The 24,171-nt window shown below is 34.0% G+C and overlaps 1 pseudogene; it reads left to right on the forward strand.

The window, feature by feature from the left end:
• Positions 1–801: 801 nt before the first annotated feature.
• Positions 802–24,171, forward strand: part of LOC116639581 — a 48,211-nt pseudogene continuing 24,841 nt past the window's right edge.

Genomic DNA, 24,171 nt, shown 5'->3' on the forward strand with positions numbered 1-24,171 from the left:
TAAAGTTTCCTGAGGATTATATAACAATAAAAAATATGAGATTTACAGCCGATTCAGTAGCAGTTAGTATCCCCAAACCTACCTAGTTAATAGATTGTGGCCATGAAATATTTCCCACTCCAAAGAATGAATGAAGAGTTCTCAAAAGATGGGAGTAGACGTACTCCTATTCTTCCTGCTAAGTACAACTAAAAATCCTGGCAATCATATATTAAACAAATAATAGGAGATATCAAAATGTAGAAAGAAAAAAGCAGACAGGGTAGAGACCTTGGGACTCAAAGAACAACATGCTTGGCAGTTCTCTCTATTATTATTATTTTTTTTTTCATCTATCTTGACTCTGACCCAAAAAGCTGGCAACCCAGAAACACCAGTAGAAATAGATAAAACAGGCTCAAACAAAAGCCTATTATCTATAGCCAGAGGATCAAAACTGTGGCAGCCAAGCAAGATAAAAGATATTTAGACAGTAACTGTTTTACTACAGCCAAACAGTACAGAAAAAGCTGTGTTTTCACCCTCACCCCACCAGCAAGGCTGAGTAGGAAACCTAGACTTCTACTCTGAAGGGGCTGGAATGAGGAGCCCCAACACTGACTTCTACTAGGGGGTAGTAGGGAGGTAAAAAAATTTATCCCCACTGGCACTAAAAAGCCCACAACCTCAGTGTTAGTAGAGACAACATGGGGAGACTGGGCTTTCCCTCCCAGCCAGCAGTAATGAGGCACCTGTCTCCTCTGACTGGGGTGATGTGGAAAGAGACCCAGTAGAAATGCAGGACTTTATCCCCTAGTAGTAATGACACCAGCCCACTACAGTGTCAGTGGAGACAGTGAAGGGATCCAGAGCACCACTTCCACCACCGCTGTCATGGCAGATTCCCTCCTGGGTCAACGAAAGCTGAAGGGGGAACCCGGCAGTCATGAAGTGATATCCAACTACCCTCAGCCATTGGGTTGTCAGAGAAATACAGCTAAAACTGAAAATTTTAGTAAGATCCGTAGTCTCAGAATATAATATTAAAATATTCACACCTCAGTTAAAAATCACTCATCATACCAAAAACCGGTAAGTTTGCCAAACTAAATGGAGAAAGGCAGTCAATAGATGCTAACACCAAGAAGACAATGTTAGAATTTTGACAAAGATTTTAGACCAGTAATGATAAAAATGCCTCAGTGAGCCACTGTGAAAATGTTTGAAACAAATTTCAAAGATAGAAACCCTCAGCAAAGAAATACAGATATATTAAAAAATAACAAAATGGAAATTTTATACCTAAAATACAATAACCAAAATAAGAATCTCAGTGGGTTGAAATTCCACTTCCAGGATGTGAAAGGAATGAAGAGCTCTACAGACCCACTCCCAAGTGAAAAAATCAGAGCTGAAAAACAAAACAAACAAACAAAAACAATAGCAAACAACAACAACAAAAACAACAACAACAAAAACCCCAATCATTTAGAGCCTCTGGAAAATGTCCAAAAGGCATACAGAAAATTAATAAACATTTATTTTTTCAAGAAAGCTAATAAAACTCAGTAAGAGCAGTAAGATTTTGTAGCATTTGAGACAAAAACCCCTCTTTCCCTCCATTTCCAACCAGCTCAGCTGAATGAAACCTCCACTCTGGTGAGCTGGCCAAAAAAGAGAGGTTCCCTTTCCTCTCATTCCCATTCAACACTTAACCATATTTCTCTAGGAGTGAAAAGCCGTATTTCTTTTTATTTTATTTTATTTTATTATGTTATGTTAATCACCATACATTATGTATTTCTTATTCCCTCCATCTCCAAGTTGAAAGGCTAAGTTTATGGTCTGTGAAGCTGGGAGATCAGGGACGCCCTTCCCCCACTGAACCTCTATCTATAGGACAGGGCTTCTATCCCAGACATGGCAAGCCCAAAATATGACGGCTCCAAACATTCTCTTCTCAGCATGCTCATAAGCCAGAGGTTCCAGCCAGGAAAAGAAAACTGACAACACCAGAGCACCCACATCTCCCTCCCCCACCAATCTCTAACATCCAGAGTAGTTGTTTAGATTACTTTTCTGGAGGAGACATAGTTCATAAGAAGAAAGAGTGTCTTAATAAAGTACAGATTAAGCCATAGGCCAACCAGTTCACCAAGAAGAACTAGGAAAAGAGATAGTTAAGAAGAAACTTCCAGGAGTCAGAACAAACCGCAAAGACTGGACTCATAAACTAGCAGTGCTCAAATTTAATTCGATCTGACAGATGAGCAATGTACATCCAGGCACTATGGAAACAATCTACTTGCAATTAGGGTAGCTTAATGAGCTGGGCATAACATCAAAGGATGCAGACAGTGTAACAGAGATGAAGGAAAGAGAGGGTCAAAGAAGACCCTGCTAAAACCACTCTCATCCTAGGGTGACTGACATACTCAAGGCTATACCCTCTGAGGAATAACGCTGAGGACTCCATACTTCACTAAATAGACAACTAAAATAACCCAACCAATTCATAAAACAAATGAAGAAGCAAGAACAACAAAAAGTACACCTTGAACTGTAGGGAGGGAATCAGTACCTGGAGTTGCTGCAATCTATTACCAAATAAGCCCATTTGTCTAATCATTTTACCACACTTCAACTATGGTAACATAGACACCTGGGTATTTTTCCTCAGAAAAAATCGTAAATAATCTCATCTATCAATATTCTTTTTAAAATTATTTAAAAATTGCATTTTGTTTATTACAAATTTTTGTTCTATGTTTACTGGATGCAAGATAGGTATTAAATACTGTGAAACTAGATCTGACTTCTGCCTTTGGACAGGACAACATAGGAAAACAACACAGAAAAGAAATAAAAAATACAATAGCAGCAGAGCAATGCACTGGGAGTGATATAAAGTAGACAATGCATTCTTAATGACTTGTTTCTCTTGTTTTGAAAGTAGATGGGGACTAACTAAAGGCATATGTTCTAGAAAGACAAGGGAAGGAGGGTAGTAATTATTTTCTGTAGTTAAAGTTATTTCTGGAAATAGCATATTTTAAAAAGTCCTTATAGTAGAAAACCAAAGTAAGTTCATGCTAAAGGAGTGTATATGAAACGAAGGGAACAAGTGAAGTTGTATGATCACAGATCAAAAAGGTAAAACAAAGTTGTGCAATCCTGGATTTGTAAGATAGTGTTTTTGTGTCCTGACAATCTTAACTATATAAATATGTAAATGCCTGACTCTTTCTTCAAGCCAATAAAAATTCAATTTCTGAGTATGAGCACAATGATCAATTTGTCCTATTACATTAGCATGGATCAGACAACATGGGAATATCTGCATCGATAAATATTTGTATAAGAGAAATGAAATCAGTATAATATAATTTTCACAATTTATAAATTTTTCCCAATGTGAAAACAAATATATCAACTTCAATTTTGCTTTGTTTCTTTACCTTAGGTTCTCTTTGGTAACAGGAAGCCATTATCCTACAGCACAAACTAGACAACTGGCAATCTTTCTTAATTTTTCTCTGCCATGTCAGAAGTTCATAAATAAAATACTGTATTTCTTGAGGTGGTAAATTCTTCACAAATAAACACAACCAGGAGCCAAAATATAACACAATTTCTAAAGGAAATAAGCTGCTTCTATATACCAGGAACTGATTTAATATTTTAACTCATTTTGGAAACAATCTTTTGAAGAAGACAATAATGAAAAAATCTTTGTTATGGGTTATTGTCATAATATCTTTTGTGTTAGCAGAGATTGCACTCACCTAAAACTGTTGGACTGCCAAAAATTTTTCAGCTTTGCATATGGGCAGAATTAATCTTGATGAGTGATATTAAGAAGGTAATATTACATTTTTTGGTAACTACTTGCCTTATGCTTATTCCTTTTGAAAGATCAAATATTTTGTGTCTCCAAATTTCAATCAATAAGTATATGTAGAATGATTATCTTAACAAGATTAAATAGGTATAAAAATATAAGCCCTATATATTTTAAAATAAGGTGCACTTGGGGGCTTAGTTGGTTAAGCATCGATTCTTGATTTTGGCTCAGGTCATTATTTCAGGGTCCTGAGATCAGCCCTGTATCCTGCTCTGTACTCAGCATGGAATCTGTTTGAGATTCTCTCTCTCCCTCAGCCCCTCTCCCTACCACTTGCATACATTCTCTCTCAATACATACATACATACATACATACATACACACATACTAAAGTGTACTAATCCTTTCCTGAGAATAACCTAATTGTTTAAGAATATGCCAAATTTTTCTATGATATTTAATCAGATTTAGAATTGCCAACAACTTAATATTTACTTGCAGCAAGAGTTAAATCTCTAATGCTTATGTTCTATTATAAACCATTCCTCAAATTAAGGCTGTTATCCAATTAACTTCACATCACTAAGAGGTTTTAAAATTTGTGTTTGTCTTTACCAAATAATAGCCCATGATTAAAACTTGTATATTATTATTCAAATTTGAAACTGAGTGAACAAACATAAACATTGATAAATGAGTAGATTAAGTATTAAGTGAAGTGAAACCATTATTAATGAAAATATAAGTCTTGCATTAATCATAAATAATACAATTACTATCATTTTATCTATTGTTGCTGGGTATATAAAAATAATTATTCTACCATTCTTGTTTAAGTTGTACTTAAAACTGCAATGGGGAGAAATCATGTGGGTATTATTCCAAAGGAATGTGACAACAGAGATGAGCTCCAAGGATTATAGGATAACACTGAGGTTTCAACTACAATAATTTTATGTTATATTACATTACATATAAAAAGGCAGCACAGAATAATGGTTAGCCTGGACCCTGGAGCCAGAATCCCTATATAAAGTCCTGTCTCTGACATGTGCTAGATGTGTGACCATGGTCAAATTTCCTATCTCTCTATGCCTCTCTCTATGCCTCAGGTTCCTCATCTGTAAAATAGAGTCAATATAGGTAACTGTTTCATTGAACTCTTAAGAAATAAAATAAAATAATATTAGTAATTACTTAGAACATTGTCCACAAAATAATTTTAAGTTCTATGCAAATGTTTGTTAGAAATATTCATACTGTATTAGTCAAAAGAACCCCAAAGAACCCCATCCCTTCAGCTTTCTCCCAGAAAGATTGGAACTTTGCCTGCCCTCTTAATTAGAGAGTACCTAGCCACAGGACCATTCAGTCTTGGTGTTTAAAATTAGATGCATTTCCTGCAGCTTTTTCAGAGTAAAATTTAGGTCCATCAAATGAGAAGTACCAGCTCAGTTTCATAGTTATAAATTGGGTGATAATTTCTATTGCTTCTGACATAAAAGTTTAATCAATTCGCATTTATAAAGCATTTCATTTTTATTGACTCTCGCTTTTTAAACAACCCAGACAGAAGGTGTGATATTGTAATCATTATTTTGTGATGTAGAAAATAGAAAAGTAATCATCTCTAACTCATGACAACTGCAGAATAGAACAAAATAAATATTTCTTTGTAGTAGATGTGAATATTTTTCACAAATGTATACCATTTAGCAACCAGTTGCACATGAGACAGAGGTGACTAAGAGTGTATTTGGGCGCAGTATGTGTTCTACAATCAAAATGAAGGCAGATGATTCCATAACTAAACTATTACATTATGTATATATAAACATACACATATTTTATATATATGTATATACATATGCACATATATACATGTATATAATATGCACATATATTGTATACACACATAATTCACATTAAAACTATAATTATTCAATAAACTGGAATTTCATCAAATATCCTAAACTTGTTAGTAAATGAAATATTTAATAATTTGTATGTTTGTCATTTGTGATGACCAAAGTAGATCACTTATTTTCTATAACATTACTTAGGTGGGTTTGTTATATTTGTCCTACCTTCTTACTAAAATATTTCTTAATAACATTTGAGTAACAATCACTTTAACAAATTTATTAATAATCACAATTTCATGGCAGATGACTGCAATTGTTTATTCCCTTTAATCTTGACAATACCTTCATATGTAATAGCAAAAAACAAATTTTTATTAGCAAAGTGATTTGACATCTATAATATATTACTGGCAATATTTAGTATTTTTAATATGATAGCCTACTTTGTATTCCACATTTTAGTCAATAGTCTTAAAGTTAACACTCAAGGTTTTTTTTTTTTTTAAAGATTTTATTTATTTATTTGACAGAGAGAGACATAGCGAGAGAGGGAACACAAGCAGGGGGAGTGGGAGAGGGAGAAGCAGACTTCCCGCTGAGCAGGGAGCCAGATGCAGGGCTCGATCCCAGGACCCTGGGATCATGACCTGAGCCGAAGGCAGACGCTTAATGACTGAGCCATCCAGGCGCCCCAACACTCAAGTTTTTATATATTTCCAGTACTTAGTTTGATTTAAGCAAATAACTTACTTGAAATTATCTGCATAAATAAATAGGTAAATACTTTAAAAATGATTAAAAATATTCTGGATTATTCACTCTATGACACTAATTACATACTATCTTAAATTGCTCCCAATTATTTCTGTGTGAATCTTTTTTCTCTAACTAGATACGATTTCCTGAAAGTAAGAAAGGTCATAGCTAATATTTTATATCATCAAAAATTAGAATAGTGTGCTCTAACAAATAAATCATCTCTTTTTTGTTCTATATTAAATGGCTTTTAACTTAATTTCCTGAATTCAGTCTCATGAAGTTCTGTCTCTTTTTTTGCATATTTAATTCAGTATAATTTTGATAATATGTAAAACTATTCATGTCATCCATCCATCAAAAATGTCTCTGTGGGTCTTATTTGCTTATAAGATAAAAAAAAAAAATCACAGAATGATACAAGAATTTGATGACCCAAAACTTTGACACCTCTACTGTCTCCTAGAATTGTTTTTTCTGTGTAGAAGACTAATGTTTTCCTGACTCTTTAGTAAATTAGTAAATCACTCATTCACAGTAAGTATCCTCTACCATTATTTTTCTGATATCAAAGAAGATGACAGTGTCTTTGTCAATATATAATCCAGTACCTCACTTTATATCACTCACCATATGGCACTGTATTAGTATATGTGTTAATATATGCACATGCCTATCACATATTTATATATAGAGAGAGGATATAAAGATATCTATCTGTCATCTATCTATCTATCTATCTATCATCTATATCTATCATCTATCATCTATCTATCTATCTATCTATCTATCATCTATCTATCTATCTATCATCTATCTATCTATCTATCTATCTATCTATCTATCATCTATCATCTATCTATCTATCTATCTATCTATCATCTCTCTATCATCTCTCTATCTATCTGATGTATCTATGCATCTATCATCTATCTCTCATCTATTTATCAATCTATCATCTATACACATCACACACACACATATGACAGAAATCATGAAATGGTGAGTGCTTCAAAACCAGATTTCCTCATTCATATTTTTAGCAATGGTCTGTAACTGTCTTAATGAACATTCATTTATGTTAATAGGGAATATGCTAACTTCAATTTGTGATTGAATTGGTGATTCCCTATGCTTTACATTTATCACTTTACAAATATTCATTGAGTGTATACATGTCAGGAACTAAACTGGGTGCAGAGATTTAAATGAGTCAAAGGCATACCTCATCCTTGCTTTTGAGAAACTTGCAGACCAGTGGAATACTAGTGTAAATTAAAAATAAAAATAGTACTACCAATAAATATATATACATGTCACATATACATATAGATAGATAAAAAGATAAAATTTAATATAATTTAATGTCTACTGTCTCTAAGGAATGTATATTTTCCCCAATTCTCCACTCTTGATGCACTTACTCATTTTTTGTACTTTTATTTTCTATCAATCTATCTTTCTGGCCTTATTTAGAATATTAGCTCCATTTTAACACTGTTAATAGGGTTTCCTTCCTCACTAATTATCCTAGTATTTTTCACTACCACTGACTTTACATTCTTGGTAGATGCATGAAAGCCTAGTATCACTATCTATTTTCCCATTTTAAAATGACTAGATAAACTTTAAAAACTGTATACCAGCAATTACAGATGTATGCTTTCCTGAAGCATTTTGTCATTGATTACAGAAATATTTTATTTATCACTGTCATTCTGAAACATTCTTCATGGTGACTAATCAATACATTCTTTCCTTTCCCCTGCTATGAAGCTACATACTCTGGATCCTAGTCTTACCAATGGCCAGGCATACAAGTTTAATAAAAATATTGAGGACAACCAGGAAGTGAACATTCACTTGCTTTCATACTCATCTCAAGAGCTGTCTCTAGCATCATATCCTTTTCTACCTCAGTGAAGAGTTGCAACTCTTACTCTAACGCTTAACATTTTATTTTTTTATTTGTATATTTTTAAAGATTTTATTTATTTATTTGACAGAGAGCGACACAGCGAGAGAGGGAACACAAGCAGGAGGAGTGGGAGAAGGAGAAGCAGGCTTCCCACTGAGCAGGGAGCCCGATGCCAGGCTCTATCCCAGGACCCTGGGATCATGACCTGAGCCGAAGGCAGAGATACTTAACGACTGAGCCACCCAGGCACTCCTAACGCTTAACATTTTATTTATTTATTTATTTAAAGATTATTTATTTATTTATTTGACAGACAGAGACACAGCGAGAGAGGGAACACAAGCAGGGGGAGTGGGAGAGGGAGAAGCAGGCTCCCTGCATGCGGGGCTCTATCCCAGGACCCTGGGATCATGATCTGAGCCGAAGACAGACGCTTAATGACTGAGCCACCCAGGTGCCCCAACGCTTAACATTTTAAAAAATGATTTGTGCCCTTGTCTTTTTTTGCCTCCATTGATCTGTAATTATTAAACTGAATTAAAATCATCTCAAATCCTTCTTTTAAATAATTTAGTGAATTAAAATATGTTGACTTTTATTCAGAACTATTTTAAATTGAATCAGACTCTTTTTTATTAACTTAAGATGAACATGGTTTTACTTATAGATTTCTACCAAAATCAGTGTAGATTCAGTGACAGAATATATGGGCAATAGAAGATAGAAAGGAACTCTGTAGAAAGAAAAAAAATCTTCCTTTGTAACTAATTTAGAGTTTGCCTAACCGATATTACAGGCAGAATGCTTGCATGTGGAATAACCCAGATCTGATTACCAAACTCTACAGAGGCAACCCAATGTACTTTTGTGGATTTTTCTTCTTCATTGTAGTGAGTCAACACTAGAAGTTTCTAAAAACAGACCATTTGTCAACATCATAACTCAGATTAATCTTAAGGTGATTTTGAAGAGGTAAAAACAAAAATTCTTCTAATTTATATGTTGGGTAATCATTCATGTGAGACTTCTCATAATTCAGATTGGGAGAGGAAATCCAAACTAGGAATGGAAGCAGTGTTTCTTTTCCAGTGATGAGTTCCAGAAACATGCTAGGTGCATAAAGGAGAAAATCTGAGTTTACAGTTTCACACTAGGAACACAGTGCTTTTGTGACAATATGTATGACTTTTACAAAATTCTTTCACTACTACACTTACTCAATTACTGCACATTCATTCACACCTTCTTGCCTTTCAATTATATACCTTTTCTTGAAAAACAGATTTAAATACATTCTAAGGAATAGTCTTATTTACCGTACATAAATTTACAGTACATAAAATTTCCATGACAGCTAAAGTAATCCAGGGCATTTAGATCCATGGCATCATAATTTGGTTCTAAATATAACAGTCAAGAAATATTTTGTTCTAAAAAATAACCTCCAATATTATTGGTGACAAGATATTTTTAAGAGACTACTAAGAAAATATTTATTCTCTTCACATATGCACCATGGATAAATGTTTTTTTTGCAAACCCCCAGAAAACATAAAATAACTTTGTGCATAGCTCACTTGACTGTTTCCTTTGTCTCACCCTTTTGTACTCCACTTTATATTTGGAGACAGGGAGCTGGGACCCTGAAAAGTATATTTCCCAGAAGCCCTTCCTAACCTCCAGTTAAGTTCTGACAGTGGGAGCTGTTTGTTGGAGATGGGAAGGCATCCCGGAGAGTAAGCGCTCTCTATCTTACGGTTTCGGTCAGCATGGTATCAGTAACAGAAGGGAGCATCACAGAACCTCTTCCTAGATCTTGACATCAACACTCTGAAGCTTCTTGGTGGTTCCTCCACATTTACTGATCTGCTTTCTGTTCCTTGATTTCACAATTTTTAAGAATGTCATATAAAAGAACTATATAATAGGAAGCTCTTTAAGATTCACGTCTTTGACTTATCCTAATGCATTTGAAATTCATCCATGTGGTTGCATTTATCAATAGTTTGTTCTTTTTTGTGGCTGAGTTCTTTCCCATTGTATAGAGGTGAAACAGTTTTCTTTCTTTTCTTTTCTTTTTTTTTTTTTTAAAGATTTTATTTATTTGACAGAGAGAGACACAGAGAGAGAGGGAACACAAGCAGGGGGAGTCGGAGAGGGAGAAGCAGGCTTCCTGCCAAGCAGGGAGCCCGATGTGGGGCTCAATCCCAGAACCCTGGGACCACGACCTGAGCCGAAGGCAGACGCTTAACGACTGAGCCACACAGGCGCCCCTTTATTTTCTCACTAATTGAAGAATATTTGGTTTGTTTCCTCTTTTGGGACAATTATGCATATAGCTGCTTTAAATATTCACATATTTATATATACATATATATCCATATACCATGGATCATATGGTAAATGTATTTTGAATTAAAAAAAAATGCTGTTTTCCAAATTGTCTATTCCATTTTGCACTTCTACAAGCAACATTTGAAGATTACAGTTGCTCCTTACCCTCACTAGAACATTATTTTTTATGTTAAGCATTAAAATAGTTTGTAATGACCTAGTATCAGTTTGAAAAAAAAATATATCTAAACTGAAGAAAAAATCATATTTTTATTGCATTCTTAAATGATTACAATTACTTACTAATGAGATGTGGTGTTTGTTGGCACCACACAGCTTGTCAAACTTTGGAATCAGATCAGACACTGTCACTCATGCTTCATGTTTCACACAGTAGATGTAGGCTTTGTTTAAACATATACAAAGTATATTTTAGTACTATTTGTAGCAATGAATTGTTAAGGAGTTTTGGTTCCTCCAACATGCTCCTCATAGTGCTTGAAGCCAGAGATCTGTAGCCAGATATTGGTACAGAGATGGTTTCTGCCTCTGTTTCCCCTGGAGTATGTCCTGATCTCAAACATAAAGGTCTGTACTTCCATAATTCTATTACACCATGTTTTTTCTAGATTCTTTGGCAAAAAACATAGTGGATTACCTGGTGATTTTGAGATTAAAGACAAAAACAGAAATGTTTAATTGACATACACATGAAGGTTAAGTCAGGTTGTTTTTAAGAAACAAAATGGGCACCTGGGTGGCTCAGTCATTAAGCGTCTGCCTTCAGCTCAGGTCATGATCCCAGGGTCCTAGGATAGAGCCCCACATTGGGCTCCCTGCTCCACAGGAAGCCTGCTTCTCTCTCTCCCACTCCCCCTGCTTGTGTTCCCTCTCTCGCTGTGTCTCTCTCTGTCAAATAAATAAATAAAATCTTAAAAAAAAAAAGAAACAACAAAACAATTCTTTCCTTATATTATTAAGGAGCCCAGAGAAAGTGCTATCTAAATAATAAGTTTAGTTTAGTTACACAAATAATTTAAAATCTAAAATTTATTTGCAAAATGGCAATTCACCTAGGACACTCAGTCTTGTACATATTAATGTTTATTCTAATATAAGTATGGCTATTTGGGTATTAATGTATCATGTATATATATATGTGAATATATATATATATGCATCACAAGATACAAAATTGATCAATACAATTTTAAAAGTACTTTATTTTATGAGCACATAAAATTAACATATTGAGTAAAGTTAGAAAATTAAAATGCATACCCATAAAACCTGGGTTCCAAACTATTTCATATCTCTTGAAATGTCACCATAGAAAAGTTGTAGAGTCCTTATGTTCTGATGTCTAATATTTTTCATACTGTTTCCATGATGCTTAAATAAATATTATATTAAAGTGCTTAGGAGAGTGTCTTGTCCATGGCAACTATCAGCAATTTGGCATAGCAATATCCTACTAAATATTTTCAATGGTTTTTCATTATCTACAAGAAAAATTCCAAATATTTAAAAATAATTTAATAATTATTCAAGGTCTGACCTCAATTAACCTTTTCAAACTTCTTTCTGCAAATACACATCAAACTGAATTATACCTATTCTTTAAATATTCACAATATCTTTTTAAATTCCTGTACAGCAGTCCTCCTTTATACATGGGGGATATATTCCAAAACCCCCAGTAGGTGCTTGAAACTACAGATAGTACATACCTCTATAAGGGGTATAGTATATACTATATTTTCTATATGAACATACATATGATAAAGTTTAATTTATAAATTAGGCACACTACGAGATTAACAATAATAACTAATAACAAAATAGAGCAATTATAATGATATATATACTGTAATAAAAGCTATGTGAATGTGGTCTCTTTCTCAAAATATCTTACTGTACGTACACACCCTTCTTTTTGTGATTATGTGAGATGTCTACATAAAATGCCTACATGATATGGGGAGCTACTGTATTGATAAGCTTTTTGCCTCTTATCTTTGCAAATTCAAATAAAAAATCCTAGGCTACATGTCATTTTCTATAAAAAAGTGAATCCAAATATTGTCTCCCATTTAGAAACCATCTATTTAGCTCATTCCATTGTGTCTTTTGTACAACCTATACAAAAGTCCACATCTTTGATAACTTTGTACTATTTTGGGCTTTGAAATCTATATTTTAGTTAAATTTTTAAACATGCCACTTTTCAGCATATATGTATTTGCTAAAATGGGCCAATAAATATGTGTATGTTTGAATAGATTCATCACTTGGCATATAAATGATCATAAGTTATGAATGTCCATCACTAATTTTTTGCAACAATGTGTGCCTGGGAAGGAGATAATTCAAGTGACTTCTGTCTGTATTGGACTGGCATCAACCTGGCAGTGGATAATTATTTTCCACTGTTCTATTAAAATTTTAGTAAAAGGGAACAGAAAAGCCAAAGTCACATAAAATTAAAAAGTTGCCCAAATAATTGATGATCTCTGGGAGGATTTATTTAAAAATAAAGAACAAAGGTAATGGGTTAGGAAACTATTGGAGCCAAAATTGTGCATTAATCCTTGAAGAAAGGCAACCTTCCTCACAGAGAAGCTCCCATTTGGGCAGGGCAATTCTTCGGAAAAGGACACAGCTGTGTGCTTTCAGGGGCCAATACTTATGACAGCTGAGGGATGGGTTTACTGAGCTGATAAAGGAAAGTGACAATTCTTGGTCCTTTTCTGAATTCCTTTAAGAATTGACTATTGGGATTTTGATTGTAATTGCAGTGACTACACAACAATTTGAGTAGTATTGAAATATTTATGTTACAGGATTACTTTATTCATGTATGTTGTATTTATTCTTCTATAAACTTTTATATTTTCCCCATAAAGGTCTTGGATATCTTTTGTTAAATGTACTGATTTTTTTTTCCCTTGGAACTGCACTGATTTCACAGGATTGCATAATTGAAAGGACTTTCCAGACTCCACTGAGCATATTTTTGTATAGATTTAATAAAGGTGAAAGACATGGGACAGTAGCAGAAAGAAAACACAGGCACAGACCGGAGTCCCAGGAGATTTCCAGGTGAAGGTTCACACATTAAATTCTTTCTAAGTCCCACAAAATGTGCTGTGCCTATAGATTAGCAATCACCAAGAAGAATCTGGTTTTATAAGAATTTAGTGAAGACTTACAGTGGGTCCTTTTATGCTTCACTGGTCATGCAGCACGCCGGCCTGCACGACCAATTAACACAGGTGTAAGCTATCAAACTACAGGTCACTAAACTATGTAAGCAAGCTGGCCGTGGGGACTAGGGAGTTTCAAAGTTTGAATAACACACAAGAAATTACTATCTAGGTAATCTTAGCTTAGCTCGGCCAGGAATCAGTATTAGACTTCCAAGTATTCCTGAATAAAATACCTGTCCCAGTTCATCTATAAATTAACCTTGTCTTAAAAAAGGCGACCTTCCTGAGTTTTGTCCCATTTCTAAATCACTCAATATCATTCTCTTTTCTAGATATTTTGCATTATTTATAATTAAAAAAAACATACTAATCACATAGTTTAATATGGTTTAGGTATGGCTTTTAGAAATATTTGAGTTTACCATATAATCCAGCACAAATTTATTCATAATCCTGCAGAGCCTGACAACTCTTTTGTCTTCTTCCACTACAAAAGTTGAACTTTATGAAGTGAATCAATAAATTGAATCAACGTAAGAAGTAACTGATTATTAACAAAATCTAGTTCCTCTAATTATCTTCCATCAGAAGAATATCTTGTGAGGTTTTAAATGCAGTCTCCCAGGACATTTGATCATTGATACCAGTATTATTGGAGGTTTTGTTAAAATCAGTCAAATTAATCATAGCAATGATACAAGCATTATACCCAATAGAGATATATTGTGAGTTAGACTATGGTCATTGCAAACTTGCTAAACTAAAATTACAATTATATTTTCTTGACCTTCTCAACGAAAGTGGTCCTGTTCATATAACAAATGTTATCTCTTGATTTATGTCAAGGTCTAAGTCTCAGTTAATTCTGAATTGTAAATCTCTTGTGGATGTAGCCAGATCTTGTATTTGTTTTACATTTCTGAGTAAAAATTACCACACAGTAGCTTAAAACAATATAAACGTACTATCTTAAAATTCTGTGGTTCCAGAAGTCTGATATAAATCTCCCTGAGCTACCACTGAGTTGTTGGGAGCGCTGTATTCCTTTCTGGAAGCTCTATGTAACAGTCCTTTTCTTTGCTCATTTGATTTATTGGTAGAATTCAGCTCCCTGTGGTTGTAGGACTGAGATCCTGTGGGGTGTTTTTTGCTGGCTATTAGCTGATGGCCATTCCCATTTCTTGAGGCCACCCATATTCCTTGGCTCCTTGTCCTTTCCTTCCAGCTTGAGAGTCAGCAGTGACAGGATGTGTCCCTCTCTTGCTTTATATTTCTCCTCTTTCTTCAGTCTTATCTCACTCTGACCTAGCCAGAAATAGTTTTCTGCTCTTATAGACTTACGTACTTAGATTGGTTCCACCCAGATAATCCAAGATAGTGCCACCATCTCAAAGTCTGTACTCCTATTCATATATGCCAAATATCTTTTTTTTTTTTTCATGTAAGGTAACCTATTCACAGGTTCCAAGGATTAGGGAACCATTATTCTCCCAACCAAGCAATGTATCACACTACAAAATTGTACTAGTAAGCGTTCCCAATGACCCTTATCTTTAAGTAATTTTTGCCTTCCTTCTATTGGTATAATTTGAGTCAATTTTAATAGATCACCAGTTCCTTGTAACAGCACTATTGGGTGCACTTAGTATTTTTGTTTATATATTGGACCTTGACATTTAGAAAGCACCTGTGAAAATTACATTATACATTTATGAATTTCCTCAAGCTATGGGATCATTATTCACCCACAAATTTATTATGCTTCCTTTGCCAAATTCCCAGGTCATTGTCCTTACAACACCTTTCCTTGCTTCTGAGAAGCATGCTTAACAGACCCTCTTAGATCAATGTGTGCTATCTTTCCCATATTTGTTTCTTAGTTTTCTGTCTAAATATCTGTTGAGTTTGTCTTATGCATTTTAATGCTGTATTATATATTATATGTCCAAGGTACTCATCATTTTTTTTCCTTCCTCCCAAAATAACATATCTTCTAAGTGGCCAGTACAGGCTAATAAGTAAGTATGGTTCTTCTTATTAAAAGGCAATTTCAGCTTGTTCTAAGAATCCTAGACCTATGTTAATTAGTTAATAAATTAATTAGTTAATAAAATAACCTATGGTTATTTTAGAGTGTTGACCAATGTTGGCTTAACCACCAACCATACTGTTGAACAAAGTCTTTTGTTTGTATTCAGGAGGCCACATTTGTCACATTTACTTTATAAAAGGGTATCTGCAATATATAACTAAGATTAATATTATTCTTTTGCTCTCAACCTCTCGTGAGTTACTAATATATATTAGATTTTCATTTTTGCATTATTAATTTACTAACTCTCTTCCCATCTGCAATTACTTCTCCTTGCCATGTGTCAATAATTTTAATTCAGACCTTCCACATAAGGGCAAGACCATCAGGTTCGGTCAGAAGATTTACCCATTGATCCAACAGCAGTATGAGACTGCCCAATGCTACCACTTCATCCATTGCCAGTCATAATTGAATGAATATAAGGTTATATTATAATCATTCACTGGTCAGCATAGAGGGACAGAAGCAGACACTTCTAACTCAGTTTATAAAACTGAGAAAAAGAAACAGCCCATCCTATCACTCCCTCAAGAATTCAATATATTATTTAGAGATGTAGTCATGGTGTCATGGTATCAATTGATCTTTTCTCTCTAAATCATAAATGCAATCCAAGTCCTGTCACCACAGGATCAGGCACAATACAAGAAAAAATTAAGGAATACATTTATGAAAGTTTCGGTGTCATTACCCATACTTTTTGCTCTACTTTCCTTACAGTATCTCAACAATTCATCCAAAGCTGGTCACCTTTTACTACCACATGTATTAGGATTTACCACACGAATGAATGAATATTCAAACATACAAACCAAGATATCCCTTCAGTTTTTTATCAGCACTCCCCTCCCTCAGTTTAGTATGTGGAGTTTGCCCATTCCAATATTCAATCAGTGCACTACAAATATCACCACTTTGCAGTGGTAAGGTATATAAATCCATGGTAAATGATGCTTCTTAGCCCATTGGTGCAATATTCCTGCATCATAAATGGGTTTCTTGATCATAGGTTATAAAAGTAGAATATTCAACATAAAATGCTTTCTGTTCTAGATTTCAATTTGTGTTAATGATGTTTGCTTCGGATGCTGGATATACATATACAAAACCAGAATGATTATCTATCTCAGTTAAGATCCACCCATAAACACATGGAAACATGGTTAATAGGCCCATGTAATCTACAAACAAGGTATGGGGTGGCCCAGACTATCCTGGTAGACACCCATGGCTGCCTTTTTTCTCTAATTTTCTTGTTGACTATAGAAAAAAAAATATTAGGTACAATTTAAACTTCTGACAGAGATAATGGGGTATGTTTTTTGTTTGTTTTTATTGTTTTGGTTCTTGTTTTTGTTTTTCCTGCTTGTTGTTGCATCGTGTAAATGTCTCCGTGGTGATGGCTACTCATCCCATGTACCTAAGTGGCCACCGCCAAAGAACAAATAGGGACATTTCTAGTTGACCCCAGTCATCTTCAGAATTTGGATGAATGTTTTTTGATGTGTATGTGTATGTCCTAACTTTATTCACTCCTCCCCCCAAAGTTCACAAAGTTTTCCATAATATAGTGTCCCATAGTAGGATTTCCTTTATCTTCCAGTCATTTAAGATCCGTTTTCCAGACAGTATTGCCAGTCCATTGTGTATGGTCCAAAACCTATAAAAATCCATAATCTATCATTCTTGTTATCTCGTTCCTATGGTGCCATGAAGACACATCCCTTATGTGTGCCCATTGAGAAGATTTGTCTTTTCCTCCTTCAGCTAAAGTGTAGTTATCACCAAGCCACACTGTAGTTGCTTTCTAGACTGAGTGCTGGCTATCTACCTTTAAGCAACCATCTGCAAACCTTGCTACTGATTCAGCATCCTCCAGTAACTGATTCTATCTTTAAGCAAGATATATTTTTATTTGTTATAAAAATATTATTTATAAATATCCAAGATCCTAAGAATTCCCCCTTCCTGCCTACCTATCAGAATCTAGTATACCATGGACTTATCTTTTTCTCTCATTTATTTCTGCCTGTTCTAATTCCTTCCCCTTAAAAATTCCTTCCCCTTAAAATCAGGGCTGTTCTTCTCTTTCAAGATGGATACTAATTTAGGAAAGAGAATGGAGGCAGGATGGAACATTAACACTGAAGCCACTCTGTGGTCACTGGATGAGCTCCTACCTCAAATTTGGTTCAGATAACAATACTGAAGAGGCCACACATACACCTGGAAGAGATTAAAAATTTTATTACTTACACAATGAGGCATTCTAGGAAGAGCAGGACATGCCTCCCAAATTGGTCTTAAAATAGTATGAAAGAGCAAGAAAATGAGACTGGTTTGGGTATTTTATTGTCTTTAGGTGTTAGTGCCAGGCTGAGAGTTCCCATATACAGGCAGGGTCTTTGATGGCTTGAATTCTCTGTTGGAATCATAGGAGGGAGCACGCAGGCTTTTTTATGTGCTTGCTCAGATGTGGAACAGAAAGAAAGAGGAAGGGTTGAGACTTAAAAGCTGACAGTAGTCAACCAGCAAAAAATGGACTCTCATTATAATGAGAAAATCAAGGAGTTAGAAAATATATCAGGCTATTCCTTAGCCTTCTGACATTATTATATTATTTTTCAGGGAAATAGAAGATTTCTGATTTTTAAACTGTACCAGAAAAGGAAAGATAACCTGGTTGGGGAAGTATGTTGCAATGTTAGTACGGAAAGTAGAAGTATTGTGGGTTCTTCAGAGGAGAAAGAAAAAAAAAAAAAATTACAGAAACTAATTTAAACTGAGAATCATAAGTTCAGAAAAATTATACTTTTGAAAGAAAAGTTATCATTACTTTAAATTGCTTGAGGCATGGACCACTGAAATAATAATATTTAATACACAGTTTTCTTGGGTCTTAAAATTTGATATCATAGAATACCAGCAACCAGGGTGACACATTTAAGTATTGCTGTTAAGTTTATAGAAGGCAAATCTACTATGGAATTTCTAAAGTGTTTCATTATATTAAGTGTTAAATAATTGAGACACTGAGAAATGTGTGCCATATAGTTAATAAGCAACTTGCTTATTTTTTTATAAGCTAAAATTTAATGGCACAATCTCTCAAAATTGTGAAAGGAAAAAGGGTACAGAAATAATCTTAAATCATGTTCCAAATATAATGAGATATATGGAAATCCCATGAAAAGATAATGTTTTAATAAAACAACTTAATCCCCACCTTGAGGCAAAAGAAATGAACCATGTGTAGATTTACATCTATTTATTTATATATATTTATTTTCTCCAGCTTTATTAAGATATAGCTGACATATAATATTAATATGTACAATGTAGTGATTTTATGTTTGTATATATTATAAATAATTACTGAATAAGATTAGTTAACACATCCATCACCTCGAATAGCTACAATTACTTATAATTTTGTGTGTGTGTGTGTGTGTGTGCAGTGAGAACTTTTAAAATCTACTCTCAACAGTTTCAAATATACAATAGTATTGTTAACTCTAGTCACCATGCTGTGCATTACTTCCCCAGAACTCATTCATCTTACAACTGGAAATTTGTATCCCTTAACCACCTTCACCCATTTCTCCCACCCACTCTGTCCTGTCAACCACGAATTTGTTACCTGGTTTTTTTTTTTTTTTTTTTTTTTTGTTTTGGTATTTTCTTAGATTTTATTATTAGAGAGAGAGCGTGTGTGAGAGCACGAGAGAAGGGGATGGGCAAAGGGAGAGGGAGAAGTATACTCCTGCCCAGGAGGGAGCCAGCCACGTCCTAGATCCCAGGATGCTGGGATCATTACCTGAGCCAAAGACAGACACTTAACCAACTGAGCCACCCAGGTGCCCCTGTTCTCTGTTTTTATGGGTTTGTTTTTTGTAAGATTCCACAGAGAAGTAATAAGGGACTTATACAACTCAGTAACAAAAAAATGAATAATTCAATTAAAAAGTGGGCAAAGAACCTGATCAGATTCTTCCAAAGAAGATATTCAAATGGTTAACAGGTACATGAAAAAGTGCTCAGCATCATTAATCATCAGGGAAATGTAAATCAAAACCACAATGACATATCAACTCACACCTGTTAGAATGGCTATCATCAAAAAGACAAGCGATGACAAGCACTGACAAGGATATGGAAAAAGAGAAACCCTTGTTCACCACTGGTACAGCTACTATGGAAAACAGTATGCATAGTCCTCAAAAAATTAAAAATAGAACTATCATATGACCCCGGAATTTCTCTTCTGGGTATATATCCAAATGAAATGAAAACAGGAAGTTGAGGAGACATCTGCATTGCCATGTTCATTGCAGCATTATTGATAACAGCCAAACTGTAGAAACAACCTAAGTTTCCATCAACAGATGAATGGATAAAGAAGATGTAGTGTATGTGCATATATACACACATACATGTATATATAATATATATGAATATAATATATTAAGAAGATACAGTATATGTATGGATATATACCTGAATATATATATATATATATATATAAAGAAGATGTAGTATATGTATATGTATACATATATACATGCATATATATTGTATATACACATATATATGAATATAATATATAATATATTCAGCCTAAAAATGATTTGCCGTTTGTGACAATATGGATGGACCTTGACATCATTATGCTAAATGAAATACATTCAAATTTAAATATTAGATTTAGATCTAATGGGTCTGAAAGCAGCTTTTATGTTAAGCTGTTGTTGCTTTTCTGTACATGGCCCATGATAGAGCTGTTTATTTCTCTTGAGTGATTTTTCTCCATTCTCTAAACTAGTCAGATTATAAATTCTTTTCTGCTTTCTAAGGCATGTGGCTAAAAGCTTTGAGACCATGTTTTACATTCCTATATTCACGCAGATTGGTTTACTTTCATTTTCCTCTTCTGCAAACCTTGAAGATATGTTTTCTAAATGCATCTCAACATTAAAACTTCGGCTTTAAGGCTTGATAAACTACGTTGTGGTCAATTACCCATGTGCCATCATGGTATTAGTTTCTTCTTGCTCTGTCTTTATTTCTCATTTCTAAAACGCGGGATTTTTTTCTTTTCTAAATGTTGGTTACATTTTCTGATTTTGTTATCTCTATTCCACATTTTAAAATCTTCCATGAGAACTCATTGGTACTTTTTTCCATAACTTAATTAATGTGACCGAACATTTGAAAAGAAGAAAAGGGAGGAAGGGATTGGACAGAACTCCAATGTTACTGACTATGAGAATAAACACATGATTTTAGGAACATTTATATTACTCATCTTCTTCTAAATAAAGTCTATTCCTCATTCAAGACACTTTCCATAGCTTGTTCTATACACCTCCAGGCCATTTACCACTTACCTTACTGATATTATTTGTTGCACTTCCACACTAGATTACAAGTTAAATGAAGACAGATTTTCTATTTGTTTTGTTCACCATTGTATCCATAGAGCCTACCACAATGTCTGGCACTCAAGGAGTACTTCAGAAGTTGAAGGAAATGGTTAATAGTTCACTCTCAGCCCTGCTTCAAGAGATATATATAGGAGCATATACTGAATCTGGGGAAAATGAGAGTCCTGCTAAAGTTTCTATGTGCTAAACCAAGTGTCTTGACTATTTGTCAAGATTGTTTAAATCTGTCATTGACAAATAACCCATAATTCTTTTTTTTTTTAAATTTATTTGTCAGAGAGAGAGGGAACACAAGCAGGGGGAGCGGCAGGCAGAGCAGGCAGACGGAGAAGCAGACTCCCTGCTGAGCAGGGAGCCCAACGCAGGACTCCAACCCAGGACCCTGGGATCATGACCCGAGCCGAAGGCAGACGCTTAAACAACTGAGCCACCCAGGTGTCCCCCCATAATTCTTGAGTAACCTGTAATTAATATATGACCTCTATTTGATACAATTAATGCTGTAGTGAAGAATAAGTGATAGTCACATAATCCTGACATTATCCCTTCATGGTTCTATATAACAAAATTATTTGTAGTAAGAAGTTTTCCTGATCTGATAACTGTTTTTATAACCACTCAGCTCATTTCTGTGACCATGCAAATGCAATGTGGTAGGATTGAGATTATTATATTGAGATTAACAACGCTCAGTTGGGAATCACAAAACCTCTACCATGTCAGTGCAATGCATGGATGCTGTCAGTCTACTGTCCTTTTCAAAGCTAGGTAGCCAAGATACTAGATGGAACACATTTTATCTCATGAATTTGATTTTCTAAGAGAAACCAAGGTCACTGTTACACTGTCAAGAGCAAAAAGTATTGTATAAGTATTTTGGAAAGTATGAATAAAAAAGCATAGAAAAATATGGTTGTGGTTGCAAAAATAAGCATAGCAGCTAGTATTGACTGAATATATATAATTATAAGAACAGATATATCAAACTAATTAATAGCATTGCATAAAACATGCATCTGATCTGGTATTTTGTATAGAATTTTGTTACATTTGGTACAGCAAAACATTTAGGTTAGCAATGGTTACTATTAATTGACACCCTTATATATTTAAAACCTTGCATTGCAAATTTTTCTGGTAGATTATATTAATTAATGCTCATATAATCTCCTACAGATAGTTACTGCTATTACTGCTTTAAGTAGAAAAAGAATGTGGTTCAGAATATCCAAGTAAAACAGATTGGAAATGAAAGAATTAAAATAAAATCCAAGCCTAGTATGGCTAGACAAACTCTAGATCTTAGAATCATTCTGTAATATCACAGTAGTGTATTATATAGGTAACATATTAGTTTTATAAATGTATTTTGGTTTTAAGTCCCATTTATGAATGGATCCCAAATTGAAAATTTGTCAAAGCATATTAAGGATTACATGATGTCCTTGAAATTTGTTTTGATAAAACATAACAAAGTATTGTTTCCACAAAGATTCTTTAAAATGAGATGGTCAAGTATTTAATTTAATTTAGATTATAAAACATAACAAGCAAAGCAGTTACTTCAATGGGTATACCATAAAACACACAAGTACATGTGCATGCATATATAATTTACTAAAATAAATTTTAGTGTGATATTAACAGAAAGAGTATAATCCTATACTAATGTTAATTTTGTTTACCTTTTCAGAATGTATTTTTACCATCTTCTGTCCTTCAGTTTTATGAATAATTGAGAGCTGAATGAGTATGGGAAAATGTTATCCTATATCAATACTAATTTATAATTAAAAATGCTGTGTGTATTTTTGTTATCACAACTTTGAAAAGCAGTAATGAAATGATTGATTTTTTTGTACTTTTATTAAACTACACAGGTTTTTAATGAAAATAAGTGGTGCTACAGTGTTAGGGGAAAATCTCTTATTTATTTAAATTCAAATTATTCCATTTTCGGATTTAAATCAACTTGTTAACATCTATATAATATAGTAAGATTAAGTGAGATAAATATAAGACAGATTAAGTTCAAGTAAAATAACATTAGCAAATGAAGTGGAACATGTATGGTGACCAATAATGAAGAAAGATTTATAAGAAAATTTGGATACTCCTTTCATGAGGATAAGGGTTAATAAGTAGGCAGTATTTACTCTATTTCAGGCACAAATTTTTTATAATTTATATATACTAGTACATTAAATCCTCAAAATAATCTCTGAGAAGGGAATTATTCCCATTCTATAAGTGAAGAGACTGAGACAAAATAAAGTTCGTAACAAAGTTCCCAACCAAGTGGTGGAATCAGGCTCTGCCCAGGCAGTCTGGCTCCATAGGCTAGGCTTGTAATCACTTCAATTTACTTTTCTTATGCATTGTATTAGTTTTCCTCTTTATGAACAAAGGAAACTTTTCACATAAACTCTACTCAATTCATCAGTATGAAAAAGGTAAGCTGTTTTATGAAAGATTGCTTTTCATGATATAAATATATTCATGTTCCTTTTGTTGTTTTAGAGTGATAATATTTGAAGCCCAGCAGAAGTCCCTGAGATAATTATAAATGTTTATCAAGTAGGTTAAGGAGGCTCTGTACTCTACACTAGTTAGCAGGTGACCAGGGGATGCTATTTGTTCAAAAATAAATTTTCTGTAAGGTTACTCTATCAAAATAATTGAGAAAATAATTTTTAGTATATGTATTACATATAGGTCATGAACTTC

Source organism: Phoca vitulina, unplaced genomic scaffold (assembly GCF_004348235.1).
Source record: "Phoca vitulina isolate PV1807 unplaced genomic scaffold, GSC_HSeal_1.0 scaffold18, whole genome shotgun sequence".
In the NCBI taxonomy this organism is placed as follows: domain Eukaryota; kingdom Metazoa; phylum Chordata; class Mammalia; order Carnivora; family Phocidae; genus Phoca; species Phoca vitulina.